An 18,256-nucleotide genomic window follows, 5' to 3' on the forward strand; every position below is an offset into this window, starting at 1 on the left:
GGTGAGCACTTCAATGCAAGATGATTTGTGAAATGTTCAAAGTACATACTAAACAGTAATATACTAGATTATATATACTTTGATATCATTTAGATGTATTTTATATATATATATAATTGTCAGTAAGTATGGAAATGTATAGTAATTACTTTCTGGCATGTGTTGATTAGTACTACGAATAATATACCTTATTTATGTAGGTCCCTATGAATCAGCCAGCAAAAAATGTTAACCAATAACTCATTTCCACCATTCAGACAAGTGTCCATAAAAGCAATCTGGTGCTGTTGACACCGTCCGTAGACCCCTACTAGGACATGCTATAAATCATAGGAAAATATACACCTATTTTGTAAATGCTGCTAAAACAAAGAAGTGCCCATTTCTGATTCATATCTTCTTTTAAAAAATACTTTCTTTCTGTTTCCCAAAAACGTTCATTTTTAACAAAAAAAACATATATGACAAATAGGCAAGCCTGAACTGGGCAATATATATTTCCCTAAAGCGAAAATGTTGCAGACAACAATTTTTTGCATACCCTCCATTAACATACTTGTTAGCTAACAGCACACTACACCTCTCCCAAATCCTCTGACACCCTCGAGCTTACAGCATCCTTCACATCTAAAGTTCTGTCTCCCTTATACTCACACTACGCTCTACCTCTCTAAAACCTCTGACACCCTCGACCTTACATCACCCACCACCTCTCTCAAAGCCTCTGACATCCTAGAGCTTACAGCACCCCCAACCTCTAAAAACCTATGACACCCTTGGGCTTACAGCACCCTCTACCTCTTACAAAACCTCTGACACTGAAGCTTACAGAAGCCTCCTCCTCTCACAAAACCTGACACCCTCAGGCTTCCAAACCCTTCAATACTTCCAAAACCTCTGACACGCTCAAGCTTACAGCAGCCTCCATGTCTCCCAAAACCTCTGATACCTAAAGCTTACGGCACCCCCACCTCTCAAAACCTCTGACACACTCGGGCTTACAGAACCCTTTACCACTCACAAAACCTCTGATGTCCTTGAGCTTACAGCACTCTCAACTTATCTCAAAACTTCTGATACCGTCAAGCTTACAGAAACCTCCACCTCTCTCAAAACCTCTGACACCCTCGAGCTTACAAAACCTCAGACACTCTTGCGCTTACAATATTCTCCTTCTCCCCCAACGTCTCTGACACCCTTGAGCTTACAGAACCTTCCAGATCTCACAAACCTCTGATACCCTTTAACTTACAGCACTCTCCACCCCTCAAAAAACCTCTGACCCCCTCAAGCTTACAGCACCCACAACCTCTCAGAATAACTCTGACACTCTGAAGCTTACTGCACCGACCACCTCTAACAAGCTTCCGACACCCTCAAGCTTATAGTGCCCTCCACCTCTCAAAACCTCTGACCCCCTCGAGCTTACAACACTCCCCACCTCTCAAAATCTCAGGGACCCTTGACCATACAGTGCCCTCCACCTCTCAAAATCTCAGGGACCCAGTGAGCTTATGACATCCTCTGCTTCTCAAAACTCTGCCACCCTTAAGCTGACAGCACTCCCCACCTCTCAAAACCTCTGACACCCTCGAGTTTACAACACCCTGCACCTCTCCCAGAACCTCTGACACACTCAAGCTTACAGCTCCCTGTAGGAAAGTACCATCTTGCCTGGCATGTTACCCCCATTTTTCACTGTATATATGTTGTTTTAGTTGTATGTGTCACTGGGACCCTGGTAACCCAGGGCCCCAGTGCTCATAAGTGTGCCTGAATGTGTTACCTGTGTAGTGACTAACTGTCTCACTGAGGCTCTGCTAATCAGAACCTCAGTGGTTATGCTCTCTCATTTCTTTCCAAATTGTCACTGACAGGCTAGTGACCATTTTTACCAATTTACATTGGCTTACTGGAACACCCTTATAATTCCCTAGTATATGGTACTGAGGTACCCAGGGTATTGGGGTTCCAGGAGATCCCTATGGGCTGCAGCATTTCTTTTGCCACCCATAGGGAGCTCTGACAATTCTTACACAGGCCTGACACTGCAGCCTGAGTGAAATAACGTCCACGTTATTTCACAGCCATTTTACACTGCACTTAAGTAACTTATAAGTCACCTATATGTCTAACCTTTACCTGGTAAAGGTTAGGTGCAAAGTTACTTAGTGTGAGGGCACCCTGGCACTAGCCAAGGTGCCCCCACATTGTTCAGAGCCAATTCCCTGAACTTTGTGAGTGCGGGGACACCATTACACGCGTGCACTACATATAGGTCACTACCTATATGTAGCTTCACAATGGTAACTCCGAATATGGCCATGTAACATGTCTATGATCATGGAATTGCCCCCTCTATGCCATCCTGGCATAGTTGGCACAATCCCATGATCCCAGTGGTCTGTAGCACAGACCCTGGTACTGCCAAACTGCCCTTCCTGGGGTTTCTCTGCAGCTGCTGCTGCTGCCAACCCCTCAGACAGGCATCTGCCCTCCTGGGGTCCAGCCAGGCCTGGCCCAGGATGGCAGAACAAAGAACTTCCTCTGAGAGAGGGTGTGACACCCTCTCCCTTTGGAAAATGGTGTGAAGGCAGGGGAGGAGTAGCCTCCCCCAGCCTCTGGAAATGCTTTCTTGGGCACAGATGTGCCCAATTCTGCATAAGCCAGTCTACACCGGTTCAGGGACCCCTTAGCCCCTGCTCTGGCGTGAAACTGGACAAAGGAAAGGGGAGTGACCACTCCCCTGACCTGCACCTCCCCTGGGAGGTGTCCAGAGCTCCTCCAGTGTGCTCCAGACCTCTGCCATCTTGGAAACAGAGGTGCTGCTGGCACACTGGACTGCTCTGAGTGGCCAGTGCCACCAGGTGACGTCAGAGACTCCTGCTGATAGGCTCCTTCAGGTGTTAGTAGCCTGTCCTCTCTCCTAGGTAGCCAAACCCTCTTTTCTGGCTATTTAGGGTCTCTGTCTCTGGGGAAACTTTAGATAACGAATGCAAGAGCTCATCCGAGTTCCTCTGCATCTCTCTCTTCACCTTCTGATAAGGAAACGACTGCTGACCGCGCTGGAAGCCTGCAAACCTGCAACATAGTAGCAAAGACGACTACTGCAACTCTGTAACGCTGATCCTGCCGCCTTCTCGACTGTTTTCCTGCTTGTGCATGCTGTGGGGGTAGCCTGCCTCCTCCCTGCACCAGAAGCTCCGAAGAAATCTCCCGTGGGTCGACGGAATCTTCCCCCTGCAACCACAGGCACCAAAAAGCTGCATTACCGGTCCCTTGGGTCTCCTCTCAGCACAACGAGCGAGGTCCCTCGAATCCAGCGACTCTGTCCAAGTGACCCCCACAGTCCAGTGACTCTTCAGTCCAAGTTTGGTGGAGGTAAGTCCTTGCCTCACCTCGCTGGGCTGCATTGCTGGGAACCGCGACTTTGCAGCTACTCCGACCCCTGTGCACTTCCGGCGGAAATCCTTTGTGCACAGCCAAGCCTGGGTCCACGGCACTCTAACCTGCATTGCACGACTTTCTAAGTTGGTCTCCGGCGATGTGGGACTCCTTTGTGCAACTTCGGCAAGCACCGTTTCACGCATCCTCGTAGTGCCTGTTTCTGGCACTTTTCTGGGTGCTACCTGCTTCAGTGAGGGCTCTTTGTCTTGCTCGACGTCCCTTCTCTCTTCAGGTCCAATTTGCGACCTCCTGGTCCCTCCTGGTCTCCAGCAGCGTCCAAAAACGCCAAACGCACGATTTGCGACTAGCAAGGCTTGTTGGCGTCCTTTCAGCAGGAAAACACTTCTGCACAACTCTCCAAGGCAAGAGGGAACGTCCACCAAAGGGGAAGTCTCTAGCCCTTTTTGTTCTTGCAGAAACCTCAGCTTCTTCTGTCCAGTCGAAGCTTCTTTGCACCCGCAGCTGGCATTTCCTGGGCATCTGCCCATCTCCGACTTGCTTGTGACTTTTGGACTTGGTCCCCTTGTTCCACAGGTACCCTAGATTGGAAATCCACAGTTGTTGCATTGCTGGTTTGTGTCTTTCCTGCATTATTCCTCTAACACGACTACTTTGTCCTTAGGGGAACTTTAGTGCACTTTGCACTCACTTTTCAGGGTCTTGGGGAGGGTTATTTTTCTAACTCTCACTATTTTCTAATAGTCCCAGCGACCCTCTACAAGGTCACATAGGTTTGGGGTCCATTCGTGGTTCGCATTCCACTTTTGGAGTATATGGTTTGTGTTGCCCCTATCCCTATGTTTCCCCATTGCATCCTATTGTAACTATACATTGTTTGCACTGTTTTCTAAGACTATACTGCATATTTTTGCTATTGTGTATATATATCTTGTGTATATTTCCTATCCTCTCACTGAGGGTACACTCTAAGATACTTTGGCATATTGTCATAAAAATAAAGTACCTTTATTTTTAGTATAACTGTGTATTGTGTTTTCTTATGATATTGTGCATATGACACTAAGTGGTACTGTAGTAGCTTCACACGTCTCCTAGTTCAGCCTAAGCTGCTCTGCTAAGCTACCATTATCTATCAGCCTAAGCTGCTAGACACCCTATACACTAATAAGGGATAACTGGGCCTGGTGCAAGGTGCAAGTACCCCTTGGTACTCACTACAAGCCAGTCCAGCCTCCTACACTCCCTCCACCTCTAACAAAGCCTCTGACACCCTTGCGCTTACAGCACCCACAGCCTTTCAAAACCTGACACCCTCGAGCTTACAACACCCTGCGCCTCTCCCAGAACCTCTGACACCCTAAAGCTTACAGCTCCCTCCACCTCTAACAAAGCTTCTGACACCCTTGCACTTACAGCACCCACAGCCTTTCAAAACCTACGACATCCTCGAGCTTACAACACCCTGCACCTCTCACAAAACCTCAGACAACCTCAAGCATACATCACCCTCCACCTCTCTCAAAACCTCTCACACCCTCAAGTTAAAGCATCCTCCACCGCTCCCAAAAACTCTGCTACCCTCAAGCTTACAGCAACCTCCACCTCTGACAAAGCCTCTGACACACTCGCGCTTACAGCACCTGCAGCCTCTCAAAACCTATGACACCCTCGAGCTCACATCACCCTCCACCTCTCAGAGAAACCCCATCTCTCAAAACCTTTGGCATCCTCGAGCAAAAAGCACCCTCCACCTCTCCCAAAACGTTTACAGCACCCTCCACATCTCAAAACGTCTGACACCCTCGAGCTTATAGCACCCTCCTGTAATAAAGTGAATCCATGCCAGAACACTGGGCATGGAACCAGCTTGTTCTGAGGTTCTGTCATACAGAGAACCCTGCATGACAGAACCTCAGAACAAGCTGGTTCCATGCCCAGTGTTCTGGCATGGAGCCATGTTACATCATTACACCTCCGCCCCTCAAAATCTCTTGACAGTACACCCTCGAGCTTAAAGCACCCTTCATCTCTCTTAAAACCTCTGACACCCTCGAGCTTATAGCACCCTTCACCTCTCTCAAAACCTCTGACTCTCGAGATTACAGCACCCTCAACCTCTCAGAAAACCTCTGACTCTTTCGATACCGGAAGTCCTATCTTTGGACTTAAAAACACATTCTTAATATACATGCGTTATTTTGAAATGCGATCTCTCGCCAGTGGCATAACAAAGGCCCCTGCGGTGCGTGCGTGGGGGGCGAGCTCGAGGGGGGAGGGGGCGCAGCACCGTACACTGTGCACGGGTGGCAGGCCCCCGGCCGGGTCCATGGGATAGGGGGGCACCTCACGGTACTTTGCAGGCCCCGTGCCCCCTCATGTTTCTTTATGCCACTGTCTCTTGGTTCTGTCACAGAAATCCGGAAACGCACTTTCATTTCAACTGGCCTCTCTGATTGTGTTTCTGGTGCAGGGTGGCAGGATATACCTGTGGAGGATAGTGGTGAGTGTTCAGTGTGTCCATACTCTGAGAATGAATTCAGATCCATCACAATGACTTGATTAGCTCTCAAAGTTATCTTGGAAGTCGGTTCCAACCCAGTTCAAATTTAGTAGTTCCACACACCGAGCCAACAATCCTCTTTCATTTCCTTGCATCCTCTGTGATGCCAAACCAAACATGCGCAGGCATTGTTTAAAGATCAGCATATAGCATCCCCTGGCTGACAGCCTTTGATTACAGCCATCTTTATGGGTTTGTGTTTGTCAACTATCTGGACTGGCGCATTTGCAGGCCCTGCTCTAGGATCGGGCAGTAACCATGTCACTTTGAATGATGATTGTAAAATCGCAGCACTGCAAACAGACAGCCAAAAACAAACCTCAGAACATTTTAATTCAACAGCTCAACAAATCATGTCTAAGAAAAAGCATGGAGGAAAGTGAATACATCAAATCCGGCTTTATTTGACTTAAAAAATGTACTGTCCGTGGATCCAAATATCTTTCATTGCAGCAAAGTGAGCTCCTTTTTAGCTGCCAACCTTTGTGTTTATTCATTTTAGCATTAACTAGAAGCAGATTTTTTTCAAATGATGTATTTAATTTTTGGGCGCTTCATTGAATAATAATTGAACAATATTAAATACTCCTGGCAATCACGCGAAGTGCGTTTAAGCTTCTTTATATCTGAGCACAAACGTGAACATCGGGATCAGAAACGTATGCCGAGATAACAAAAGCAGAGCGAGGCCTAAACGTTGACTCCTTAGAAAGGCCGCACCATTTAGACAACGTTACACTTACAAAAACCACATTCAAAGTGTTAATATTAACAACTTGTATTTAACAAATTGTTTCACGCCGCAACCCAGCGGGTTCTAAGCTCTCCAAATACCAGATATTGTTTTGAAATCTGTTTAATGATACTCGTCTGTAAAACTGGGTCCCGGGATTCGAAGCTGTGACCTCCGATTACCCCATATTTTAGCTCCGAATATTTAACTCTTTACACCAGGGGTGAGGATAGAATACTGAAACCAGTGGTGACTCCAAAATGATGGAGCCTCCCTGCAGAATTCTGATGAAAGCCCCGTAGGCCTCTCATACATAACATATTTCCATTGACCTTAAGCTGACTGGGGACCCTCTAAAAGGGCTGGGGGCCACTAAGGGGTTGCCCCCTTCCACTGAAGGGGCTGGAGAGGCATTTGTAAAGCCCTACGTCAAGCTCATCAAATAAATGGAATCGTCTTCAGAGAGCACGCCCATGTATTCAGCCAGTAGTGAGCTCCACCACACCCACACTACTCACTGGGAAGCAACACAAGCCTTTCTGATTGAACCCTGGCACAGCAGCACAAACCATGCAATGAAGTCAGTGAAAGCGAGCAACACTTGTAGGCCTTTGAGTAGAAATGTCAACATACACTGCAGAATACGCACGATCTCAGGCGATTCCAGAGGTTCCCAGAAAATGAAGCAGATGAAGTCCCCTAAGAAAATCTCACCTTCTTTTTATTGCAGTAAGAAGTCTAAGAATTCTGTTTAGGGAAATGCAGCTGATTTAAAATGCAAAAAATCCATGAGTGATTTGAATAATGGCACCATAAATGTAAAAGGTGTCTTTGGGTGAAAGTGGGAGGTGTGAAGAGCCACTTTGGAGAGCCTTTTGGTTACTCACCTAGATGAAATGTAAAAAAAACTGCCCTCAAGGAAGACACGGCTGATGACCCTGTCTTGATCCAAAAGCATCTGTGAGCCAAGAACTTGGAGAAAAGGAGAGTAAAGCAAAGGGGCTCCAGGGCATTGTTTTTGGGTGTATTAGAGTTCATATTCCATAATTATTGGGACCGAAGAGTATATCTGTTACTTTTTTTTTTTTGTCCTCATAGAAGCCCATGTTTCCAGACGAGGGTCATCAACCTGTCACACCCCGCAAAGGGAGGCACATATATTCTCACCTCTCCCGGTCTCAACCAGATCTCCAAGCCTGTTGATCAGTGTATTATATTAAATAGGCCATTCAGACTTATGAGGTTAACCTTCTGGGCAAGGGGTCAATAATCATTGGACTATAGAAAGAAGGAGATCACCACTCTGCTGAAAATTTTCCCATATGGCCCAGCAGTCATCCCTTTTACCGAGCGGGCCAAGGCCCTCCAGGTGACAATAATAATTTACCAATGTCAACCAGCCAGATACAGAGGAGGGGGAAGAAGAAATCCACCTGAAGCATATTTGTCTTCTAGCCAATAGAATCAATAAAAACATCAAATCCTTATAAGGTTTGGAGAGTTTTGACACACCAGGTGTTACCCCAAATATCACTAATGGAAGAGTTACCTCTATATCAGGGTCTATAATATGTTTAAGAATTTTTCCTATAATGGCCCAAAAAACCTCTGAGGCTGACACAGCTCCAAAACATATGAATATCATTTACGTTAACCTCCCACAACGTGAACAACTTCTATCTGACTTTCCCAAAGCTGACAGCCTCTGAGGGGACCAGTAGGCCCTGTACAAGGTAAACAAGTGATTTTTTTTTTTTTAACGGGGCTGGCCTAATAACAGACCAAAGCATAGAACAAGAAGTTTCCCAAATTTTTGCCACATCCAAAGTTGGTAACACAGCACCCCATTTCTTCTCAGGTAGAAGAAAGCTTGAATCGGAGGCTTCTAGTAGCCCCTGATACCAGACCGCAATTTCTTTATGAACTGAAACCTGAGCTAATTTCTCCTCCCAAGCATTCTTCATAACCCCCTCATCCCGAAGAGTTGCAGCCCAACTAACTAACTGATAATATTTAAACTTTGAAATTCTGTGTTAGGTTAGTTCCTCAAGCCTATACCATGACACCAGCTTTGAATCTTCCTGGATTTGCCCCAACAAGCCACCCCTTTTAATGGAAGTGCTAATTTATCCGTAAGACATTCTGGGGTGCCAGGGGAATCCCAAACAGGGGCCAGGGAACTATAGTACTTAACTTCTAATGCTTGTCGAACCAGCCACCATACCCTAGCGGCATCCTTGAGGATCTTCAAACAAATCTTTTTAAATATTTAGGATGACCAAACTTGTACAAAAGATGCCTGCCGGCCTCTAACAATTCCTGAGTCATTGCAAAAATGTATATATTCCGATCTACCACGTAGCAAAATCTGCACATTCTTCAAATGGAAAACTAAATAATATTTATAAAAGTCTGGAGCCGCAATCCCCCCTTTTCCTATTGTCCTACATAATTTCTGCCAGGCGATCCTAACCCCCCTGGATGACCACACAAACAAAGTTAAATCTGCCTGTATTTTTGTGAACCAACATTTCTTAAATTCCAGAGGGATTGCATTAAACAAAAAAGTAAACTTTGGGAGAATGATCATTTTAAGAATATTAACTCTTCCAAGAAAAGACAATGGAAGCCCGCCCATGTTCTAAGCAGTCTAGGAGTCTCTATATGCGCCTTATCAAAATTTATCCTAGCCATTTCTTGAAGGCAAGCGGTAACTTGAATCCCTAAATATCTAATTTGTTGTTTAACTAGGGGACTATTGTAAGTAGTGTTCCAACACATAATTTCAGTTTTCTCTGGATTCACAGAGTAACCTGACACCTTACCAAAATCATTTAAACGTTGTATAATTCTAGGAAAGACATGCATCAGGTCACCAGTATAAATCATCAAGTCGTCGGCATATAAAGCAACCTTCTTTGTCCAGCCTTGATATTGAAAATAAGGGATCTGACTATCAGCTCTGATTATTGCAGCCAAGGACTCAATATACAAATCAAAAAGGAGAGGGGACAGTGGACAGCCCTGACGCGTCCCTCTTTCGATCTTAAATTTCAAAGATGTTCTATCATTCACCAAGATACTAGCAACCGGGGCTTTATAGATAGCCTGAACTGCTATGATACGTTTTGAACCTGAGTTGTAGCCCTTCATGACACTCTGTAAAAAATACCATTTCACCCTATCAAATGCTTTGGCAGCATCAAAGGTGAGAACCGTCAAAGGGACCCTTCCTAGACTAGCCAAATCTACTGCACCTAATAAGTCATGAGTTAACTCATGCAGTTGCCGCCCCCTTATAAACACTTTTTGGTCTTCATGGATCAAACTCCCAATCGAATCTTGGAGTCTCTTAGACAAAATATAAGTATAAAGTTTATAATCTGAGTTCAACAAAGATATTGGTCTGTATGAACTACACAATGTCAGGTCTTTCCCGGGCTTTAAGAGAAGGCATATGACTGCTTCATTCCACAAAATATGCATATCTACACCTTCCTGTAGAAGAAAATTAAACAACTCCACTAAAATTGGGACAACCTCGTCACAAAGTGCACAGTATAGCTCACTGGGGAGCCCATCCGGGCCCGAGGCCTTCCCCTTTTTAAAAACTTTAATTGCTGCCTTTACCTCCCCTGCATCTATCCTCCTCACCAAATGTAGCTGTTCAGCTTCCGTTAGCTGGGGGAGATGTACCCCTTCTAAATAACCCCTAACAGATATTTCCGACCAATGCAAATCATCGGTATAGAGATCCTGAAAAAAGGCTACAAAGGCCTCCTCTATCTCAGATGTAACTGTGCATAATGTTCCGGTGGTCTCCGATTTAATAGATGTAATATAGCTCTTGGAGTGATCTGTTTTAGTTTTCCAGGCTAAACGTTTACCACAGCCTTCTCCGTACTCATATGAGTCCCAGCTCCTCCTAATTTTCCCCTCCAAGAACAAAGATAGGTCTGTTTTAGCAGAGTCTAGTTGGACATCCAAAGTGCCCAGCTGGTTTCCCTCACCTGTATGATCATTAAAGATTGCTTCCTGTAGAAATGCCACCTGAGATTCAAGTCGCTCTGGCTGATTCTTTTCTTCCCTATACTTAAAGGTAGCCAAACCCACAATCCTCCCTCTAATGAATGCTTTATACGCATCCCACAGAGTCTGCAAGGTAGTGGTACCATGATTAATAAAAAAAACTCTTTAGTGTCCTTCCTCAAACCCTCAACAACCATCTGATCCAAAAAAAGAGCTTGATTAACTGTCCATCTGTGAGAGGATGGTTGAGATTTAAGAAGGATATGCATTTTTACCGCTGCATGATCCGATAGGTGAGGCGTGGCATGACCAACATATCTCACCATATCCCTCAAATCACTCTGTATTAAGAAAAAAATCTATCCTAGAACGATGGCCATACTTTTTATTATTAAACGTAAACCTTGGACCCTCCCCGCCTTTCTGATGCCAAATATTAATCAGACTCAGATCCACCATTGCTTGTTTTATCCACGAGCGAGTTTTAGGAAGATTCACCGTCAGCCGTGGTGTTGACTTATCTAACATAGGGTCCAGCAAAATATTAAATTCCCCGCCTATTATAATTGGGTATTTTGCTTCCAGTAAATGGTTGTACAACTCCTGAAAAGGAGCTGGGTCATCCACATTAGGCCCATAATATCCCACTACCATAAACCAAGCACCATGCAACCCTGCCTCGACAATCAGCCACCTACCCTTAGAATCTCTTGTGACATTTGCCACCTTTACCCTTACAGATTTCTTTATGACAATCGCCACACCTTTCACAGTGCAAGATTGATTTGTACATGCAATAAAGCCCACCCAGTTCAAACGTTTAAGACATTCATTCCACTCGGACTGTATTAGGTGAGTCTCTTGCAAAATAATCACTTCCTCATCTATCCCTTTTAGGAACTCAAAGATTTTCCTTCTCCTCCCTTTAACCCGTAAACCATTGATATTCCATGAAGGAAATTAAAAAAAAACTCCCTCATGACTAGCCATTGTCTAAATCACTAGCGAGAGAAAAAAAACAAAAAAACAAACAAAGAAAACCGGGATATAGATAAACTGACGAACCCATAGCTGCTCCCTCCACAGCATTCTTGAGGACCTTTATATACCCAATTTTTGCCCTACCTCCCCCTGCCCCGCTCCTAATGAGAAAAAAACCACCATCCAAAATCAAAAGAAACCCCTGTGTTACCCCCCGCGGGAGCCCTCCCTACCCTTTTAACGGGATGAATATTACAACCCATGTGAGCTCAGTACAGTTCCGGTCGCCTTATTTCTAAAGAAAATCGCTCCGTCAAGGTGATCTTTTCATCTTCTCAATCAGGAGCTGAACTTCGGTAGGATCCCTAATGTTGTACATTGTATTGTTCCACATAATTTTCAAAAATGCCGGAAATCTCATCTGCACGGTGGCGCCAAAGGATCTAAGTTCTTGCATGAACTTGCCCAGCTCCCACTTCCTATCTAGAGTCGCTTTGGAAACATCTGAACGTATCCGAAAGGACCATTCGCCCATAGAAAAGCTACCTGCCAGAAGAGATTCAGACAGGATTTTCTCCTTTATAGAATATGTACCAAAATTAATAAGAATTTTCCTAGTTACCTTCCTATCAGGCTTCCTTCTGAAGGGATTTCGGTGAATTCTCTGTATATCCTCTTCCAGATTTATATGCGCCACAGACGGAAATCATTTTCTGAACAAAGTTTTTACATAGCCCTTAATGTCTTCGCCCTCCATGCCTTCAGGAACATTCAACAGTCTGATATTATTCCTCCGCAGATTATTTTCTAAGGATTCCAGCTTTTCTCTAAACACTTTTTCGTTACGTACCACTTGAGAAATGCCCTGAAAATTGGCTAGTACCCGTGTTTCATGCTCTGCAACCACAGTCTCTATTCTGCTAATTCTCTCAGTTAACATATTCAATTTAGTTTCCAAGGCTACACAGGACTCTCTAATTTTCTATTGGTTATGCTCAGAGACCTCGAACTTTCCTCTGATCTCATTTGTTAATGATACCAGGAGATTCTGAACCACGGAGTCCTGTGATTGTGAAGCAGTCTCTGGCACCCCAACTAATAGGGGGGCAGGCACGTCTATTGGCTTAGCAGATTGACCTTGTGTAGCCACTTTATCACTGCCTTGCCCCCCGCTAGTACCAATCTTGGGTGGGGAGGCGGAAGCGAGAGTCTGTGAAGGCAGCATTTCTGAGTCTCCATAAAGATTCCTCAAAAAAGGTGCTAGAGGGGAGATCGGCCTACCACCCTCTAACAGCTGGACCTGCGCAAGGGTAGCCTTACTCAAATTCGGATTAAAGCCTGGTTTGTTGCCATGCCTCTTTCGTAGTTTAATTTCAGGCTGTGCTTTTGCCAGGTGAGTCCCCTTTTTAATGTTAGCCCCCAGTTTCCCGTGACATTTCTTGTTGCCAAGGCCACCCTTCCCAGCCCCGTGAGGGGTACAAAAACTAACCCCGAGGGAGCCTCCCCGTCCTCCCCTATGCTGTACTGCTGCTGAGTAAATGCCGGCGGGTGGCTTCTAACAGTTGCCCGAGCCCTCAACTTAACCGGCGTCATGCAAACACAATCCCTTACTGTGGTATCAGGGGGTGAATTACTGTCATCGGGGAATACCTTCTCCTTCCCCTTCCAAGCGGCAGGAAGATTTCCAATTCGCGGCCCGCGAGGGCTGCAAAGAATCCGGCAGCATTTCCCGCGGCACACGCTGTGTGCGGCTTCCGTCCACAGCGCCATGCCCGAGACTCCAGAACTCCGCCCGCTCTCCGCCACGGTCTCCCCGCACTGTCACTTGCCACTCGCCGGGAATCAAAAAACAAAAAACTAGGAGGACAGAAGGAAGATGCCTGACCACTCGAGCCCCCACTCGCCGCACAATCACCTCCATCAGCGCTCGTCGACCGGAACCAGGTGAGCTCCCGACCGCGGACCTCACGTGGCCGCCATGCTTCTCCTGTGGTTTTCCAAAGAGTATATCTGTTACGACATGGTGTACAGCCTTGAACTGGTCCCTATCACCAAATGCCGCATTAGTAAGTAGAAACTGATTAATTTGCCCCAGCAGCAAAAATCACATGAAATGAGAGTTTGAGAAAAAAAAACGGTGTCCTCTGATGCTCGTTCCTGTGTTGGTGGTATCTTAGGGCCTTCAGGAGGAGCCCAACCCTTCTGGTCCATAATAAGATGCTTAATGCCAGGAGAAAAAGAGGTCCTGTATCCCTTGGTACTAGAGCCACAGTATAGGGGTCTTGGTTAAGCAGCAAAGATGCAGTCACTAATGTAAATGAAAACCTGAAAAATGATTGAAAAACACAAAGCACTCAATATTAACAATAACACTGTTAAAAAGTATTTTGATGATAAGACTATTATGAGACATAATATTTCAGGTAAAAATATTGTTTCTTGGTTAAAGATATTGAATAATTTAACATTGTTTTATTGATATATACTGCTGTGTATAATATCTAGTTTTGATTCTTTTTACTTTCATAAGTTATTATAACCATATTGTTAAGTATTTGTAATTATTTTTTAGTAGAATTTACTTTTACATTTGGTTTCATAACATATTGAAAGAATTATATTTTATTTATATTTTATTTGTTTAATTTATTGAGGGTTGATGCATGTGCAGGGGAGTAGACTGGGAAGTGTTTTAAAATATAGATTTTATAATATTTGATAAACTTTTCCTTAATTCATTAAAATGTAATTGGCTAATTAGATTACTATTTGTAATTAATTAATTAATCTTTATACGTTGAGGTTTGTGTATTTCATGAATGAATATTAATAATTGTTTTATATATTATTTTGAGTGTAAGGTTTGTGTGTATGCAATACATCTTATCATTTTAGAATTGTTTAAATAAAATGTTTTTTTTTTGTGCAAATTGTGTGGTTAGTGATGGAATAGGTTGGAAAGTGTTTCAAAGATATAGATTGTTTTGTCTTATAATTGATTACTATTACTTTTTTATTTATTTATTAGAAATATAAATAATTTAAGATCTTCTTTTGCATATTTGTTATATGTGTTTATACTTTAAATGCTTATTTGTTATGTGATGTACAGCTATATATATTTGTATTTATTTGAGTCATTATTTTAACTTTTTTTAAATCAGATTATTTTGATGTAAATTCAAATGTAAATGTTTATTTACATTAAAATACAGTTATTTAAATGTATTAATTTTTTGTGTTTGTTATGTATTTAGTGTTAATATTTTTATAATTTTTTGCAATTATTAGTATGTATTATTATAAGTGTACACTTTTTACTAATATGTTTCTATTTAGTTTTTTTCTTTAGCTATTAATTATAGTAAATTGAATTGTTTGTTTTCATTTAATTTGAACTTGCATAATTCTTGCATATTTTCAAGTAATTACACTTATGTTTATTTCTTATACAACATCTGTATTTGTAAACATATTTTTTAAAGTTATTCTTTAAAGTTATTTTAATATTAAATAAGTTTACATTACTGCATTTTTACATTGCATCATAACCGGATGACCTCTCACCCTCAAAAGGAGAAATCATGTAATCACATCAGAACAGACAAATAACACAATACAATAGCTCCAGTCGATCGCCACCCCAGCGTACCTCCCACATGTGAACAATATATGTATGTGTTGGCCGCTCGCCAACACCAGCAACATGAAGCCCTCTGATCCCCCCCACTTCCTTACAGACACAACCAGCACTCTTAGACAACTGTCACATCGTCAGGCCAGGCCACTACACCTGCTTCCAATCTAATTGGAGTTTCAATCAGGAGTAAGGGTTTGTTGTTAAGCAGCTGTACCTGGCACAGTAGTTAAGCACCATTATCAGGGGTGAAGTAATCTATTCAGTCATTACAAATAATCGTCCCATTAATCCATGAGTTGGCATCCCCTATTTCTAGCTCTGGCATTAGCACGTATCGATAGTCCCACTGTAGCCCAGCAAACAACATATTACTGCCACATCCAAATCCGCGGCCACCTTCCAAGACATGGTGATGCAATGTTTAGCAAGCACCAAGGCCAAGTTCTGGAAACAAGCCAGCTGCTTCATTCTCGTAGTCACCATTCCAGTATAAAGGAGGCGGCATGAGGGGTCATGTGGTAAACTAGGCAAAGTAGAGGCAGCTACCTCCGATATACACTGGGTCACCTCTCTCCAAAAGTCAACAATCACAGGGCATGCCCACACCATATGGAGAAATCTGCATTCTCTAACTAACATCTAGGGCAAGTCTCCCTGCTGCCTGTATACACCTTCCCTATTCTGTCTGGTGACATATTTATGGTGTATATAGTTGAACTGAGTGAACTAGAAGTGGGCATTCCTTTAGATCGTCCTAATAGATCCCATACTTAGCATTTTGTACATATACACACACCACACCATGGGAAAGAAAATACAACCTTCACCTTTCTCCAGCTCATCCACCTACCAAACACATTTCTGGAAGGCAGTGCATAGTACATCAGCATCCCGAAGAACGCAGTGAAAACATATTATAGTTTTGGTCACAATCCACATCACATGCCACATCAAACTGCACTTCTGCTCCATCCCATCAATAGAAATGACTACAGTGGAAAAAGAAAAAGCACAGATATGCAAAAAAAGGAAAGTCTCTATTGACATTTAATTATATGATACCATGTGCACCCCACCATGATGGGATTGTCTTAAAAACCCAGCCTCCAATACTGGTCTTGCTGTCACATGCCACACTCTGACATCATACATTCCATATTGCATTAACGCTTTTGCAAAGATGAAGAACATGGTTATTCACACACACACACACGTTCTTCCAAATTCTACTTCCAACATCGGCATAAATCTCTTTCTTGAGCTTCCATACAAAAAAAAAGTATCAATATCATGAGCTCAAGACACTCACTAGCCTTATTACAAGAAAAATAAATGTAACAATACCCAAACTAACCCCTACCCCTTGGGAACCACAATGCCATAGAGTGTAGTGAGTAAGGTGGTCTCACAGAGGATGACAGGTTGCCCTGACAGATGTCCCCCAAGCTAGGATTGGGAGAAGTCTCCATCAGGTGGAGCAGGTGAAGATATCGGGGAGAAGTGAGTTCTCAGAATTCAGATGATAGCAGGGCAATGAAAGCATGACAGAGGTCAGGATATGAGGTGCCCTGTGTGGAGAGACTGAGGGCCAGCCTTTCCACCCGTAAAATGTACCAGAAACGGAGTAGCCAACCCTGGTGGGTAGAAACCTGTCCCATTCTCCAATGTGGCAGAATGTTTAGCAATGCTGCCCCCAAGGACAACCCATTCTGGTGTCCTCAATGATATCTGAGTGGAAAAGTGAGAATGTTGGGCAAGCCCAAGACAATGTAGGCAGGGAACCGGAGAAGCTGGATGTTGAGATGTGTGTCTGTATAATCTAACAATCGGGTCCAGTAAGTGGTAAGTTGCACACATTCCCATAGAAGGTGCAGTGGGGTGCCTGGGGAGCCACAGCCATGACAGCACTCGGGATGGAGACAGTTTGGCATGAGGTAAAAATATGTAATGATTTTGCTGGCTGTATTGATACTGGCCATGTTGCGAGCTGTATGCCTCGCACAATATTATATTTCCCTCCATTCCTCCTGGGTTAATGAGTGACCGAGCTCTAGTTCCCAATGTCTCTGACTGGTCAATTTGACCGTGAGATAGGTGGGTGGAGGGGGGGTCAATAGAGTTCAATGATGAGGTGTCTATCTGATGTCATAGTGAGCAACCACTTCTCAAAAACACTGCTTTTGCGCTCCATGGTGAATTGTAGCGTGTATGATTAAATGCCTAAGTTGGAGTGGAATCTCTCCATTTCAGGTATTGCTTAGTCATATTGAAGTTTGTAAAAGGGAAGGGGCCCTTCTTCATAAAACAAATGGTCTATGGACCCGCATCCAGCTTGTTGCCAGTGTTTGAAGGCCGTTGGATGTAATCCCGGCATGAAGTCTACATTGCTGACTAATGGTGTCAGTGGGGAAGAGAATGAGGTCAGGCCCTCCTTTTTGCTCACTCAGTCCCAGATCTCTAGAGAGGTTTTGGTGATGGAGGAGACATAGGCCCTCATTACAACCCTGGCGGTCGGTGTTAAAGCAGCGGTAATACCGCCAACAGGCCGGCGGAAAAAAAAATGGAATCACGAACATGGAGGAAACCGCCAACATGGACAGCCACATTAACACTCCGACCGCCACGGCGGTAGAAAAAAACACTGCAGTGGTAACGGGCAACAGACAGGCAGAAGACAATTTACCACCCACTGTATTACAAGAGGCCTATCTGCCACCTTTTCCGAGGCGGTACCAATGCTATCAAAAGCACGGCAGAAACAGGACTTGGAACCGAAACCACTCACCTCTCGACACCCAACGAGGAACCAGGACGCCATGGAGCCCGAACTACAGGTCCTGCCCATGCTGGTCTTCCTCCTCTTGTATCAGGAGCAGGAAAGACGCCGTGGACGATCACAGTGAGT

Source organism: Pleurodeles waltl, chromosome 1_1 (assembly GCF_031143425.1).
Source record: "Pleurodeles waltl isolate 20211129_DDA chromosome 1_1, aPleWal1.hap1.20221129, whole genome shotgun sequence".
NCBI classification, from domain to species: Eukaryota; Metazoa; Chordata; class Amphibia; order Caudata; family Salamandridae; genus Pleurodeles; species Pleurodeles waltl.